The following is a 16,972-nucleotide window of genomic DNA, read 5'->3' on the forward strand; positions in this document are numbered from 1 at the left end:
AGATAGTTTGGAAAGCCAGGTGCATGGTGTGTGTGTGTGTGTGTGTGTGTGTGTGTGTGTGTGTGTGTGTGTACATGCATGCCCCACCCCCAGAGGATGTAAAGATTGGGGCTCTCAGGTTCTTTCTCTCCATCTTAGGTGGGTGTCCTCAGCTGCTCCAGGGGGAGGCAGAGCCCCCCAGCTCCCTCTAGCTGAAGAGATGGAGGGTGCTAGGTAAACCCTCAGCTCTGCAGGCAGCAGGCAGCGTTGTTCCTGTCCTTGGTCCTTGGGTCTGACTGGAAGTTCACCCAACACAAGCCTCTTGCAGGGGAGGGGGAGGGGAAGAAGGAGGGACGAGGTCTGCCCCCACTGAGACCGAGGCCAGTTCAGTCAGGCTTGGATCCTGGGTGAGGTCACACTTCTCCTGCCTCGGGAATTTAGATAGTCCCAGTTCTGCGGAGGTTGCACCTTGGGTCATGTGAGAATACATGGGAATTTCTGTCACCCAACTTGTACCAAGAGCTACCGAGCACTATCTCCTGGGAGTCTTCATTTCATGGCTGGCAGGCTGTGGGGATTATAATTGGAATCTCCAAGCCCTGGCTGACTGCCTGTCTATCTGAAACCCAGGGCACATGTCTGGGGATGGACTCGTTCTTCCCTCCTCTTTGTGGCCCCAGGTGAAGGGCCAGCCTGGTTTGAGGGGAGTAAGTGGCTACCCAGAAGACTCAGGCCTGTCCCTCCCCCAAGGGACTATGGGAAGGACAGGCAGCAGAATGACTTGCTGTGTGACCTTGCTTGGGATACTTAACCACTCTGTGCCTATCTGTGGATTTCTTATCTATTTAAAGAGTAGGAAGAAGATTCAAGGAGTTTAGGTGCCTAACTCTGCTGGACACTTGGTAGACTTCCGGGAAGCAGGGAAGGCAGAGAAAAAGGAGGGGTCCATAGGCGCAGAGGCAAGGTGGCTGAATCTGGCTACTTGGGGCTCCTGCTACAAGCAGCCAAGTTGAAATGCGGGGGTGGGAAGTGGGTGAGAGGGCAGAGGGAGGAAAGAGGCCTGGCTGAGCAACCCAGGATTCCTGCGCGGGGCTGTTGGGAGGACTCCACGCTTAGACACTGCTAGTCCCTCTGAAGACTCTGGTTTCCCTGATTCCCACACTCTGGAAGGTTCTCTGAGAAACTAGTGCAAGTGCCCTGGTGTGCCGCTCCCCCACCCCGGCCAGGAGCCTTTCAGGTCCCTTATCCTCTCACAGTCTGGCCCCTTTAAGAAGTCAAGTGTACCCAAGTGCTCTGCGCTATTTTATAGGACCTGAGAACCAGTGAGGGTATTTTCCCCAGATTGAAAGTGAAGCTACCCACCTTACACATAAGGAAATGAAGGAGCAGAGAGGTCAATGCCCTGAGGTCATGCAGCCAGTAGACAAGGAAGTCAGATTTGGTTGTCAGTCCAAGGACTTGGAAGCCTATCTGGTTTCTAGATAGCAGGTGGTGAATGTTATACATGACTTTGTAATTTACGCTGGAAGTCTAAGGAATTTGGAACTCACTTTGTTAACGTAAAGGCTTTTCTTTCCTTGCTCCCTCCCTCCTTCTTGTCCTCCCTCCCTCCCTCCCTCTCTCTCTCTCTCTCTCTCTCTCTCTCTCTCTCTCTCTCTCTCTCTCTCTCTCTCTCTCTCTCTCACACACACACACACACACACACACGCACACACTCACACACACCTGCACATAATCTAAAATTGATCAAAATCCCCCCTGCTCCTACCACTTTAAGGAAATTATTTGTTACTATTGTTACTATTTGAGACGAGGTGTCATGTAGCCCACGGTGCCTTGGTCTCCTTTTGTGGCTGAGGGTGCCCCTGGTGCTGGCATGCAGGCTTGTACTCCAGCAGCAGATTACATTCTGGATGCATGCTGAGGATTCCTTTGCTCTGTTTTCACATTTGTTTCCGTCTCCATCATTGTCTGACACAAGTAGGATGTGTAACGGCAGGTTGACAGCTGGTGGCCCACGGAGTAGATACTACCCGCTCTTGTCAATCGCTTGTTGTCAGATCGAGCCAGCTCCTGGGGGGGGGGTCAACTGCAGCTGCTTTCACACCCCCCCCCAGGCAGGTCTGAGCAGCTGTGACAGAGACCATGCGGCCACAGGGTACATTTTACTGTCGGGCCCTTTCCAGGAAAGCTTGCTGCTGGTACAGGAGCACACGCTTCGGCAGCCTGCCCCTTCTCTTCAGCCCCAGCCCCGATATTAGGCATCACGTTTCTGGAGGCCAATGGCCCAGAATATTCCATGGGACAGATGTCACATATTTCCCTTTGCCGTTTTCTCTTTGCTGGACTAAGCTGTTGAACTCCAGCGTTCCCCTCTCAACGCTGCAGTCATCTGGTGAGTGTATTACTTAACAAACACTTAGGCAGCACCCACTGTGTGCCAGTGGGGCACAGGGTTACACACTTTGCCACTATCAGTCTGTGGGCCAGCAGGTCACAGCGCTGACTTTTTAGACGGAGGTGTGACATCCATTGAGTGACAGTGTGTTAAAGTCAGGCTTGAATCCAGGCCAGCTGGCTCTGTTGTGCGGCTCTGATCAGTTGTGGGGAGATATCCTAGGGGAACTGGCCTTTAAGAATCCGATGTGCAGGATAAATCCCGTGTGCGGTTCAGGCTGTGACTCACAGGTGTTCGTCCTACTCCACCCAGCAGCCCACACCACCCACATTTAGCTCAGCTCTCATCTTTGATAGCCAGGCTGCTCAGCCCAAGTGACTACAGATGGTGTTTTGTTGATTACAACGGCCCATGCTATACAGGAGGCCAAAGCCAGCAGTGGGCTGCTGATCAGGAAGGTGCCTAGGGGTCCACAGTGGCTTAGCCCCCAAAGGGATGTGCTTCCCAACCTGAGGGTCCTGGGGTTCACCCGTGCTGAAGTAAATGGTAACTTCACACAGGATCTGGCTGGACTGAGAAATCAGAATACAGTGAGTGTGGCCGTCCAGCAATCAGGAGAGCTTAAGGAGGGCTCAAGGCTCTGCTCTGTGGAACCTTCTGGGCCATTTGCAGTAATAATTGTAGCAAACATGTTAGTTTTCCCTGTGTCAGATGCCTTAGGGAGGCTCGAGAGTATTTTAGACAATCTCCCTGGGAGAGAAACATATGTCAAGATGCTACTTAGAGTAGCACCTAGTGGCCTTTCAGGAGCCCGACGACAACCCATTTTGGAAAGTGACGTTAGCCCTTCTAAAGGACATTTATGCTCTGGTGGTGGGTCCCTGAAGGCTGTGTCTCAAACTGGAGAAATGGGGCACAGGTGTGGTGAGTACTCAGAACTGAGATGCTGTTTTCTCAGTAGGGGGAAGAGGCTGGGTGGTTGGCAGGGTCAGCTGAGAGAGGGCTCTGCTGTTGGGGTGGCAGGATCCTGCTTATTCACTTCTGCCCACCAGTCTTGAGTGGGTGTTAATGTGATTTGTCATCAGATGAATCTGGCGTCTCCCAAGCTTCGGAGAAAAAGATGCTGACCTTGGTACCCATGGGAAGATAAGATGCACCACACCTAGGTGACTGTTCAGGGATACAGTGTTTCTGACCTTGGTACCCATGGGAAGATAAGATGCACCACACCTAGGTGACTGTTCAGGATACAGTGTTTCCACGGAATGCTGTATGCTGGATGAGAAGGGCCTAGCTGAGTGTTACTTAACTGTTCATCCTAGGCCAGGCCAATGCCCCTGTAGACTCATTGGCAGCCATGTACTTTGGGAATACTTGAGGATGGCTGAGTCCAAGCCATGCACGCTGTCATGCTTGTCCCCACACCAGGGACAGATGCTCACGGGGAGGGGGTACCCCATGGCTAAGCTGCATCTATCTCTGCAGTCGTCTGGGGTGAGGGGAAGTCCTGTTCTGACTCAAAAAGGAAGCCCCCCCATGCCTTTGACTCACTTCCTCATTTGGGTTACGATTTACTGCTTGGCACCGTTGCTAGCAACAGACACACGTGGGTCCATTTCCCAGTCAGAATCTTAGTGGCTGTCTGATCTGGGGAAGGCAGCTGGCCTCTCTGAGCCTTAGTCTCTCCATCTGAAGGTGGAGGTTTACTCAAGCCCTGGCAGTTAGTGAGCTTCCAATGCAGTTACCCACACATTGCTGCAGCTAGGCTGGCCTGGTGTGGGAGAGCTTGCTTTTGTAACTGGAACTTGGTGACATTTTATCCAAACTATAGAGTCCTCCTCCATACAGGGATGACCTTGACAGGGCAATTGTAGGTCACTGATGATCATGAAGTTGGGGAGACTAGTTACCTTTCAGTGGCTCTGGATGTGGGGAGTGTGGCTGGGCAGATATATATATATATGCATATATATATATATATATATATACTATCTGCTTATTTACTCTCTGTAATGAGAAGCTTTTCCTTGCCAGCCACTTTGGTTTATCACCCGCCAGTCGCCTGGGCTCTGCCACGTTGTAGTCCCCAAATAACACACAAGACGCTATATTAATTATGAAGCTGTTGGCCTTGCTTGTTTCTTACTGGCTAGCTCGGACTTAAGTAATTACCCCATAATTGTTCATCTAAGTATTTCTCTTCCCGGAGAATAGTTCCGGGCTTCCTACCCCATGGCGGTTACATGTCGACTCTCTTGTGTTTCTCCTTCCCAGAATCCTCCTGGACTCCTAGTCCCTCCTATCTAGATTCCTATTGGCTCAACAGTGCTTTATTGACAAAAGACTTCCCCAACAACTCTCTCTCTCTCTTTCTCTCTCTCTCTCTGTGTGTGTGTGTGTGTAGTATACTCACACTCATCTGTGGCATGCGTATCAGAAGACAACGGTGAGAATTGGTTCTCTCTTTTCACCATGCGGGTTCCAGAGATGAAACTCAGACTTGGTGGCAAGTGCCTTTACCTTCAGAGCCATCTTTTTGTTTGTTTTGTTTTCTGAGACTGGATCTCCCTGTATAAACCTGACTGTTCTGGAACTCACTGTGTAGACCAGGCTGGCCTCGAACTCACTGAGATCTGCCTGCCTCTGCCTCCAGAGTACTGGGATTAAAGGCTTGCACTTCCATGCCCGATCCTGCTAAGCCTTCTTGAGGGCCCACAGTTTTTAATATCTTTGAGTTAAAACCTCACGTAGTCCAGGCTGGCTTGTTGCATAGCAGAGGCTGACCTGGTTCTTCTGCCTCTAGGTGCTATGGTTGTATTTCCCTCACTATGTTTTGTTTCTAGATCTTACGTTTAAGCCTTTGGGCATATGGTTGTCTGTAGTGTCCAACATGTTTTGTTGAAAACATTCTTTCTCCAATGAATGCTCTTGGCCCCCTTGATGGAAACTAAGAATCTGTTTATATGAGGGCAATTGTATCTTTATCTGTAGGTCTTTGTGAAGAAATAGAACACAGCCCCCAGAGAGGCCCAGGTTTCTTTTATGCCAAGACGAATCCTGGCCTTAGCTCTACTACAACTGCACTGCTCTGAGGTCCTGGCAAGCTAGATGTGTGTCGCACACCAGCACTCTCAGCACTTTAGGAGGTGGAAGCAGGGCTATCTCCAGTCTGGAGCTAGCCTTGGCTACATAAATGTAGTCTCAAAATAAGATCCCAGAGTGACTCTTTTAGCTCGTATCTGAAAAACAGCCCTGCTAGAAAGGATTTCCATATGGCATGCAGAGACTGAGGCATCTGTCCAGAACCTTCCTCTTGGCTTTTTTGGGAACTCTATTGTGCCCTCAAGACCTACCCTGCAGTGTGAGACCTGGAACCACGATCAGATCCCAGGTGGTCCCAGCCTGGCTGTGTGGGAGAATGTCAGGGCCAGTGAGTGCCCACAAGCCAAACAGCAGCAGGCCTGCCGGCTCCTCTGTGCCACTGCATGGCGGATTTGTGCACTCACTGGGAGACACAGGTTGACTGATGAGCAATCCAGGGACTGGAAAGGGGGTGGGGCATTCTGGCTGGCCCTGTGCACCAAAGACTGCAGATTCAGAGGCAGGATGGCAACAGGAGGGTCTGTTAACAGGGTCACTTAGCAAACCCTGAACCAGAGCTCAAGGGCTGGCAAATGGAACCAAGGAGCAAGACAGACCACCATGAAGTGGGCTTCTGGGAAACACTCTCCCACCTGCTTTCCAGAAGCAGCTGTTATTTTACCTGCCCATCAGTTGGTCAGCTTGGCCAACCTACTGACCGGCTGAATCCTGAGGCAAGTGGCTGTAGGAGACTTCTAGAGCTAAACCGCCCTAGCCTCCATCCTGGCTCATCAGGCATGTGAGAGTGTTATTTAACATCTCGTTTCCTTATTCATAATGCAGAACTAATTATAGCATCCTCCAAATGGGGATCTGCCCCTAGAGCAGTGTGAGTGCCCTAGACAATGGCTGGAGTTGTAGCGTGGAACAATGTAGCATTTAATGTAGCAGTTTAAGGCCACCCTGCAGATGGTTTTCCAGCCCAGGGCTAACGATGCCTTGTAACATGGTAACTTCGCACAATTAGCCTTTAGAAGGTCAGAACAGAAGATGTTAATGATAGTGCTTCTAACTCGGGGCTGCAAGCATTTCCGGTATTTCCAGTGAGTCTGTTAGAAACATGTCCTGAGGGGATCAAGGTGCCCCTTTCCCTATTAGCAGCCTGCCCACTGGAAGGGTGTGAAAGCCAGGTGGCAACCATTGGTCCTGTTTTAGCTGTGAAGAGAATGGGCTTCAGAGCTCATTGGTGGAGGTGCCTGCACTGGGACCTGTGTCTGTATCTGTGGCCATCAGAAAGCTCTTACTTGGGGGTAAGCAGCATTATCTGAGGTCCATTCTTGCCTGTTTCTGGTCTTTCTCGGGCTTCCTGAGCTGGTTGAAAGTGTGTATCAAAGAATGAAATAAGCAGAAAGCACAGTTTGAAGACCTACTAAGCTCCAGCAGGGGAAAGACTCCTATGTGCATTGTCAGGCTCATCATCTCTCCATTCAAACGTTTCTGTCGAGTACTTGATGTTCCAGGTGTTTGAATCAGAGCAGGCCAGGGCAAGACCTGTGTTTATATTCTCCCAGGCACATGCATGGGCACAGACACTCGGAGCTCCAAGGCCCGGGTAGCAGGCTGTTGATTTTCCGTGTTGATGCTGTGTGTGACAGCCTCAGGGAACTACATGGCAGTCCAGGTCCTATGGAGGGAGCTGCTGGGAGCCTGCAGGGGGGGATGGGACAGAGCTTATAGAGATGCCTTTCAGAGTTCAGATTGCCTGATGCACATTGGGTGAGTCTGTTTGTTTTATGGGCTTCATACCTCTTGGCTTTGATTCAGAGTGACCGGTCTTGTCCTCAGAGAGTCACTTATTCAAAGAGTTGGCAAGCAGCACCCCTGGACCCAGAGCAGGTTCCTCTTGGCTACCTTCTCCCCATCACTCAGCTCCTCACCCTCATGGTCTTCAGCAGGGCCTGGTACCATCACACTAAGGCATATGGATGGCGAGAAGTTTGGGCAGCGCACGGTGAGAGTCTATGAGCTCAGAAGCTCGGGAAGGGTATGCTAGATCACAAGTGTAAACCATTCCGTAAGATGAGGCTGGCATGGTGACATATGTCTGTAGTGTCAGATACTCAAGAAGTTGAGCCTGGAGTTTGAGCCCTGGGCAATATAGCAAGACCCCATCTTGGAAAATTAGGAGTGATGGGGCGGGGTTGGGGGGTGGGGAGGGTGGGGGGTGAGACGGGGTGGGGGGAGAAGACAAGTGAACTATTATGTCTGGAGTCCCAATTTAGTGCAGGGTCCATGGTCACTGTGGTGCACAGTCCTTTGAGGAGGCACAGGTTTCATGGGAGAGGCCCAGGAAGTGGCTAGCTGGCTGGGCAGGTCTAGTGGGTTATGGGACTTTCCCCTTATGTGGGTAAAAATCCTGCCCGAGGCGACAGAGTGACTGGGGATTGGGCCAGTGCTGGCTTGGCATGTGCCTCAATTCCCGGGACCAAATAGTACCAGTGAGAATTGTGAGTGGTGAGGACAGGGATGCTGGCGTTGGACACCTGTGGGGACAGGATGTGACTTCATGGATGACCCCACCTTGCTGAGTCAAGGGAAGCCCAGGCTAGGGGCTGGTGAACTGCCCTCCCAGCCTGGGCAGACCCTTGGATATTCCTTCTGCAGTTATTGGTCATGTGAGCTCTATGTTCCCTGCTGAGGTGCGGGCAGGAAGATCTGCTTTCCCAGGGTTCCCTTCTTCCCACATTGTGAGACTGGCTCTGGGTGGTACCCCTTAGTGAAGGCTCTCGGCTTGTCTCTCCCCGACCACATTTCCCAAATGGGAGTCTGTTGGTACCTTTTCCTCAGAGTAGGTACTGAGCTCCTTGGAGATGGGAGAGACACCTTGCTGAGGGCAGAGGCAACAGAAGCTGGAGTTTAAGAGTTCTGTGAGGTCCAGATCTAGGAGACATGGTTGCCACAGGGAGGTGACATCAGGGAGTCCTGCCATCTTGGAGAGCAGCCAGCTCCTCAGATGATGCTCAGTGCCTCTGGGAAGACAGAGAACAGCACTCAGGATTATTAATTACTCTACAGAATCTACTGGAAGCTTTCTATAGTGATAGTACTTGGAGCCTGACTGTGCTGTCTTCCTCCCAAGGAGGAAGCCTGCTTTGTGTTCTGGAAGAGAAATGTCAGAGGCAGTATAGGCCACAGTGCAGGGAGCCAAGGTGGACTGTGACTGCGTTCCTGTGTCTATCCTTAGCCGATGCTTACTCAAACCAGGCAAGGCCTGGTAGCCCCTTACCCCATATATATGGCAGGGACAGCTGCACACACAGCTGGAATAAGCCTTGTCCTCCCGGAGACCGGAAATGCTTCTTAGTAGTCAGAAATGGACATCTAGGGAAGAGACGATGGCTCAGGGAAGCCAGGCAAATGCTTGTAATTCCAGCAGTGGGGAGGTGGAGACAGGTGAATACCAGGTCTCTCTGGCTAGCCAGTCTGGCCTCCTTGTAGAGTTCCAGGCAGTGAGAGACCCTGTCTATGAAAACGAAGGTGGTGGCTTCAAAGGGACAGCGCTAAGGTTTTCTCCGGCCTCCATGCACACCAACATAAACACACACACTCTGTCCTCCCTCACCCCCTCTCTCTTACACTCCCCCAAACATACCCACAAAGGGAAAAAACTCAACCAAGTTCAAGGCCAGTGGAAGACCCTGTTCTCAAATCCCAAGGTGGATGGCTGTAGAAGAAGGTACTAAGCTTGACCTCTGGTCTCTGGTTTATGTGCATACATGCCCATGGCCTCTCACACTCTCTCACGCACCTTCATATTTATTCTCTGTCTCTATCCCACTCTTTTTTATGTATATGGATATTTTGCCTGCATGTATATCTGTGCAGTCAGTGCCCACAGAGGCCAGAAGAGGGCATCTGTGTCCCCAGAACCGGACTTACAGAAGGTTGTGAGCCTCCATGTAGGTGCTGGGAATCTAACTCAGGACCACTGCAAGAACAGTCGATGCTCTTAACTGCCGAGCCGTCTCTCCAGCCCCTGTCCCACCATTTTAGAATCTGATGGATAAGTTCTGGCAGTGTGATTCAGCAGAACTTTTTCCAAAGGTTTCTGAGGGGTTCGAGGGTAGGTGCCACTGGCCTAGCCTGCTGGTCTTCAGAGGGTACATGCGTGTGTATGTGTGCATGTGTGTACACATCGATACCTTCCGTGTAAAATATAGGCATTTAACATAGCCCTCCTGTAAAGCCTAGCTGTTTTGATTGGCTGGCCCACTCCTCATCCCAACCAGGTCCCAACTTCAGCATGATCTAGTCTACAGCAGATGGCCAGTACCACACCTGCCGAGCTCTGCCCACTCTGCCAGCAGCTGACTCTGTTGCCAGGGAACCCCTAAGGACACCTGGGAACTTTCATAGCTTCTGTCCTCCTGCAGCCATACTAAAGCCTTTGGAGCCCCAGAGTTTCCCAGGAGGAATCTTGGCATCCCCCAGCCTATGCCTATTGATGTAGAGCTTGGGGCAACGCTCTATGTTATAATCAGCCTATCCGGGGAAAGAGGTAGCTCAGACAGCAGCAGTTTTCACGGCCAAGGGCAGTTTATCTGTGATGGGAGGGCTGATTTCAAGCCACTTTCAGAGTACTTTATTGAAGGCAGTTGCTGGCCTGTGTTCTCAGTGGCTTTAACTGAAGGGAGCCTTATAGCTCTCTCTCTCTCTCTCTCAGAGCAGGGCTTCTTGACTAACCATTGGCACTCATCTCTCAGTATCCTTGGGGGATTGGTTCTAGGACCCTGCCCCCCACCACAGTGGATACCAAACCTATCCTTGCTCAGGTCCCTTATATAAAATGGCATAGTATTTCCATAGAGCCTGTAGGTGCATCCTCCGGCATGCAGGAATCGCAGTCAACCAATACACTCTTGATAGCTGATATACTGCATTTCTCAGGAAATGCCTATAATGTTAAAGACTTTCTTATGAGGCAGGGTCTTGTTATGTAGTTGAGGTTGACCTGAATGCCACTGCATAGCCCAGGGTAGCCACAAACATGTAGCAGTCCTCCTGCCTTAACCTCCTTTGTGCTGGGATTGCAGGAGTGAGCTAGCTGATGAGCGCAAGAGTTTTAGTGTTGTTGTTGGTGATGGTGGTGGTGGATAGCCCAGACTGGAATCAAATTTGGTTGTTGCCAAAGATGACAATGATTTCCTGCTCCTCCTGTCTCCACCTTCCAAGTTTTGGGACTGCAGGTGTGCACTACTGTGCCCAGCTCAATTGCATCTTAAAACAGCAGAAAAAAAAAACAAACCGAGGCCAAGGACAGTGGCACACATGATCAATTCCAGCTCTCAGGAAGCAGAGGAAGGAGGATCACTATGAGTTTAAGGCCAGCCTAGTCTACATAGTGAGTTCTAAGCCAACCAAGTTTACATAGAGAGATGCTGTCTCAAAAAATGATCAACGTGGTTGGCTGCATGTATGAATGCGGAAGCCATGGACATCGAGGGCTGGCTGCATACCTAGCGGACCGAGATGGTAGTGGCACCTCGAGCTCTGCAAAGTTTGCACACATTTCACTCGGCCCCTTAGCCTGTCGCTACTGTTTTGTTACCTCCAATATGGTTAAGCATTGGTTATTCCTAACTCTTGATCCTGCTGCCCTGGAGGGGTGTAAGGTTAATGGGGTGGGTGCCTGGTCCAATAGCCAGGTCACACTCTCTGGGAGTCCCCCAGCCCTTCTTTTATAATCCACTCTTTTTGCTTGTTTGTTTGTTTGTTTTGTTTTGTTTTTCGAGATAGGGTTTCTCTGTATTGTTTTGGAGCCTGTTCTGGAACTCACTCTGTAGACCAGGCTGGCCTTGAACTCACAGAGATCTACCTGTCTCTGCTTCCCGAGTGCTGGCATTAAAGGTGTGTGCCACCAACACCCGGCTTACACTCCACTCTTAGAATCACTTTCTGTTAACACCATGAAAGAATCCTGAGGACTGTCCCATTGGCACTCTGTATGGCATCCTCTCTGCGGCACCCTCCACCCTCCCCCTTAAGGCAGAGGACAGGAGCCTTCCCACAGCACACTTGGAGAGGCTTTAGGATTAAAACCAGCTGCGGCTCAGATCCTGAAATTCTATCTTTGTATAAGGGGCCAGAAGGAAGGAGAATGGAAGGGTGGGAACCATGTCTGGCAGGGAAGGACTGAGTCACTGCTGAGTCTGGTGAGTCACAGCCCAGGGAGCATGCCCCTCAGGACTCAGGGTCAGTGTGTGGTGGGCCAGCTAGGGTGACCAGGCAGGAGCACCAGGACGTAACTTCTCGGAAGGCCACTGCAGGACCTTAGCTTTCCTTGGTCATGCTCTCCTCTCCACACCTTCCAGAGCTCCGAACAAAGTGCCAGCAGGCCAGATGTGTGGGCGCAGGGTGAAAGCAGCCAGGGCAGTAAGTCTGAGGGGGCCTGGCTGAAGTGTAGGCCATGGAGGAGTGCTTGCTCCTCGAGGCTTGCTCAGACTTCTTTCTGATGCCACCCCAGGACTGCCTACCCAAGGTGGCAGCACCCGCAGTGGGCTGGACCCTCCTACATCAATCATTAATCAAGAAACTGTCCCACAGATTTGCCTGCAGGTCAGTCTGATGGAGTCACTTTCTCAAATGAGGTTCCCTTTTCCCAGAGGACGCCAACTCATGTCAAGTTGACAAAAACACTAACTAGTACAAGGAGACTGAGGCCAGGGGTTCAGCCAATGGCACTACAGAAGCCGGAGCTACAACCTCTTACCAATGGCACCACTGAGGCTAGGGCTTCAGGCCTTGTCAATGGCACTGCAGAGCCAACTAGGAACTTCAGCTTGGAAGACAGAAAGGAGAGGGAGGGAGGTCTAACTGACCCTGGCAGACAGGACATGGAGCCTCAGCTGGCAGGAGACCATGTTGGGCAATTTTGCCAATGTCGAGAACCCTGCTCTTCCTGCAAGACTGGTCCCTTGACACCAAATTACAGCTCAGCCATTTGCTCTGGGGGCCAGAATCAGGGTAAAGGGAGCCTTTAAATGGACAGTGTGCTTTCTGACCCAATCCCCTCCTATCTGCTTCCCTATCCTATCTGTGCCTATAGCCAGAGTCTTAGTCTGGGTTTCTGTTGCTGCTATGAAACAAAGGCAAGTTGAAAAAGGAAGGGTTTATTTGGCTTGCACTTCCACATTATAGTCCCTCACTGGAGGGAGTGAGGACAGGAACTCAAACAGGGCAAGAACCTGCAGAAAGGAGCTGATGCAGAGGCCATGGAGGGGTGATGCTTACTGGTTTGCTCCTCCCTGTCACCTCCAACACAGGTCTGGTGATGTCACTATCCCCCTTTCCCTGAAGCCTGTTGGGTGATCTCTGGGTCCCTTTTGTCCTGGCTTATTGGTTCCTTTGTTTCATTACATCCATATGGATGTCTTGAGCAATCTCCCAGAAAAGCATAAATCACAAATATGGGTAGAAAAAGCAGTTGGAAATGAGAGGAAAAAGATGCCTATTATTTTTTTTAAATAGACCACAAGTAATGGATTTACTTAAAATATATTTTGAATCTATTGGATTCTTCAAAAGCATTAAAAAAAGATTTTTGTTGTTGTTGTTGTTTTTGGTTTTTTGAGACAGGGTTTTTCTGTGAAACAAACCTGGCTGGCCTCACAGAAATCTGCCCGACTCTGCCTCCCAAGTGCTGGTGTGAGCCACTATTGCCCATCCATTATTTAATTTTTATTATGTGTGTGTGTGGGTGTACACATTGTGAGTACAGTGTCCATGGAGACCCAGAGGTGTAGGATTCCTCTGGAATTGGAGTTACAGAAGTGGTTGTGAGCTGCCCAATGTGGGTGCTGGGATTCAAAAGCAGTGTGTGCTTTTAACCTCTCAATGATCTCTCCTACCCTGAGAAAGTATTCTTTTTAAACCTTGCTTAAGTTTATGTTTTCTTTTAAATGACACATTATACTGTCGACATTTATGGGCACAGTGTGCAAATTCAGTGCAGGCGTGCAATGTGTGCTATGCCCAGCATCCCTTCCCTGTGCCCAGTGTCCCTCTCTGTGCCCACATCCCTCTCCTGTGCCCAGCATCCCTCTCCATTCCTCTCCTGTGCCCAGCATCCCTCTGCTGTGCCCAGCATCCCTCTCCTGTGCCCAGAATCCCTCTCCATTCCTCTCCTGTGCCCAGCATCCCTCTGCTGTGCCAAGCATCCCTCTCCTGTGCCCAGCATCCCTCTGCTGTGCCAAGCATCCCTCTCCTGTGCCCAGAATCCCTCTCCTGTGCCCAGAATCCCTCTCCTGTGCCCAGAATCCCTCTCCTGTGCCAAGAATCCCTCTCCTATGCCCAGCATCCCTCTGCTGTGCCCAGAATCCCTCTCTTGTGCCAAGAATCCCTCTCCTGTGCCCAGCATCCCTCTCCTATGCCCAGCATCCCTCTGCTGTGCCCAGCATCCCTTCTTGTGCCCAGAATCCCTCTGTTGTGCTCAATGGCCCTCTGCTTGTTGTCTTCATGTTTGGAAACTTCAAACTCCTTCTAGTTCTTCATAAAGTGTGCAACAGGTTATATAGTGAGCACAGTTGCTTTTTAAAATACTATTTAGGAGGTCAAGGCATACATATTAATATATATTCAATAAACATAATCTCATACATATATGTATTCACACATACATACACACTTGCATGTGCACATGTATGGGATTTATTAGAGTGACTTACAAGCTGTGGCCCAGCTAGTCCAACAATGGTTGGCTACCAACAGAAAGTCCAAGAATCCAGTAGTTGTTCAGTCCAGTTGACCACCAAGATGTGTATAAGTGTGTGTGTGTGTGTGTGTGTGTGTGTGTGTGTGTGTGTACGTACGTACGTACGTACATGCACTGTGTTTGTGTTTGGCGCCTGCAGAGACTAGAAGAAGCATTAAATCTCCTGGAACTAGTAACAGATAGTTGTGAACTGCCAAGTTGCTAATTTCTCCATTGGTGTTGGGAACCGAACCTGGGTCCTCTACAAGAGCAGTAAGTGCTTTTGACCCCCTGGCCATCCCTCCAGTCTATTGTTTGCTTTTTCAACTGTCAATTTCTTACAGTTGCTTGCAGAGACAGTCTCTTTCCATTTGGCTAAACTTCAGGCTGTCACATATGGGTCTTTGTAGTGATGGGAGTGGCCCATGAGTTTCTATGCAACACCCGCTCCACCGTTACCTCGACTTGACTCTGAGCTGATGGTTTTCCTCCACATGCGCAGGCGGCAGCGAAGCCCCCGTTATTCTCAGGCCTGGCATTCCTGTCACGTGTATTTTTAGCTAATGGTGCAGCTGTCACACATGTCTCCAAGGGTTGTTTATGTCCAGTATTACTTCTGACTTACAAGATTTATAAGGTCCATGGTTAGATCATGTGGTTTACTGTGTTAATATAATAGTAGCAGTAGTGTGTGTGTGTGTGTGTGTGTGTCCCAAATTTGATTTTCCGTGGTTGGTAACTGGGTCTTATTGTGGCTGGTTTTCTTTGCATTTGAGGAGCTTACCGCCCTGCGGCCACACAGGCTCTGCCGGCAGCTGTCCATCCTGAACACTGCCAGGACGGTGTCTGTTTATTTACTGCTGGAGCTGCAGCGTCAGGTGGGCTGGGCGCCGAGTTAATTAAATTCCTGGGTGTGGCAGCTTCGTCACCTGAACTCTGCCTCCACCTCACCAGTCAATGTCAGTGTCACCTGAGCACGGGCTGAGCCCTGCGGCCTGAGAGGTGCAATGCTGGTCACCAAACCAGCATGGTTTCCTCTGTAAGCGCTGTCCTTGAAAGGGTTCTTTCCGCTAGACCCACTGCTCTAGCGATCAAAGGGCTCCTTCCTCTGAGGTTCTGGGAATGATTTTCTGTCCCTGCATTCCTGGCTTCAAGAAAACAAGAGCAGAATTACTGGAAGCTAGACAAGAGCGGCAGCTAGACAGCAGTTCAGAGCCCCCAAAGAACCAGTGTGGAGGCTAGCGCACGTGAAGACGCATTCCAGAAGAATCTGAGAGACAGGAGTGGCTGCAGGTGTGTATTAAGTTTCTAGAAAAATGTCGAAACAGCTCTAAAAGGAAAACAACACATTGGGATTGAGCCCTGGATAGGCAGCAGGGATGTGGCGTGCTCTGCACCGCCCGCCCATGCCCATGTGTTTTGGCCGGCGCTGCTGGCATGGCCTTTGTCTGTGTCTCTTTGTCTGCCACAAATTCCTCCACCCAGTGCCATGGGGATTGAGGCCAGCCAGATTCCCAGCCAAGGCTTTTTTGAGTGATTTAGTCATGTTCAGAAAAGGGTTTTCTTACTTTTTTTAATCGTTAAAAAAAAAGGTTGCTCTTTCCAGAAAACTTCCACAAAGTTTTGTGAGATTAAAAATAAGGAATGGGCTAGAGAGATGGCTAAGAGTTAAGAGCACTGCTCTTCCACAGGACCTGAGTTCAAATCTCAGCACCCACATCAGGAGGCCCACAACCACCCATAACTCCAGCCCCATAGGATCTAACATCTCTGGCCTCTGCAGACACCCATGTTGACATGCACATACACATACATACACATAATTAAAAATAAAATGAATATTTTAAAAATGATACAAATAAGGGGTGGGGAAATCCCTCATGGCGATCTTGGCATGGACAATTGCCCTTTGCCAACTGGCTCCTGAGATTATGGTGGCTCTCCCCATAGGAAAAACCTCAGGTTTTATATATGAACAACCAGGCCTTTGAGGGGCTAGGCCACTTCTGCACACTCTTGACCCTTACTTAGTCACATGGGCTCAGTAATGGGGAGTCCCCAACCTTTTTATATGAGTGAGTTTTTTTCTCTTTTACGTGTTGATTTTTTAAAAAGATTTATTTCTGTTTACGTGTGTCTGTGCATCATGCAGTGCCTGTGGAAGCCAGAAGAGGGCGTCAGACACCTGGAGCTGGAGTTGTGAGCCACCATGTTGGTGCTGGGAACTGAACTCAGGTCCCCTTGCCAGAGCAGCCAGTGCTCTTAGTGGCTGAGCCATCCCTCCAGCTCCCTGTTGGTGGTGTCTCATTCTTGTTAGGTGTGGGGTTGTAGCTACTAAACACATAACTATGCCTCACTTCTTGGTATTGTATCCTCAGGGTCCCCCTCCACAAGTCCCTGCTAAGCTTGCTTGCATTCTGTGGGTGGGTGTAGCATCTCCAGTGCAAGTACACCACACACCATAATACGTGTAACCAAGTCCCTCTGCTTGGGTGTGGAGGTTGCTTCTAGCTTCCTTTCAGTTAGCTACCTTACTTTTATTAGTATTTTTTTCAGCTAGCATACAGAATAATAAATTTCATGATCCACAGTACACGTGACTTTTCACTTCACACATACCATTGCTCCCCTCCCCACTTTCCTCATCCCAAAGCGTCTCCCTTCTGCTCCCGTTACACCCGTGTGTGCATGTGATATGATCAAGCACAGATTTCACGTATGAGAGAGTATGTGATGTTGTAGATTGTATGTCCCTCTTGCCCATC

The 16,972-nt window shown here is 50.1% G+C and overlaps 1 protein-coding gene across 5 annotated transcripts in view; it reads left to right on the plus strand.

The window, feature by feature from the left end:
• Positions 1 to 16,972, plus strand: part of Syne3 (spectrin repeat containing nuclear envelope family member 3) — a 92,430-nt gene that overhangs the window by 26,601 nt on the left and 48,857 nt on the right. Inside the window, exon 1 of one of the 5 annotated variants that reach the window (XM_040742559.1) lies at positions 14,989 to 15,500. The exons of the other annotated variants lie outside the window; for them this stretch is intronic. The gene's annotated coding sequence lies outside the window, so the exon portion shown is untranslated. Of the gene's footprint in view, positions 1 to 14,988; positions 15,501 to 16,972 lie in introns of those variants that run through there. 5 annotated transcript variants of the gene reach the window in all.

Source organism: Mesocricetus auratus, unplaced genomic scaffold (assembly GCF_017639785.1).
Source record: "Mesocricetus auratus isolate SY011 unplaced genomic scaffold, BCM_Maur_2.0 Super-Scaffold_15014, whole genome shotgun sequence".
Taxonomy (NCBI): Eukaryota; Metazoa; Chordata; class Mammalia; order Rodentia; family Cricetidae; genus Mesocricetus; species Mesocricetus auratus.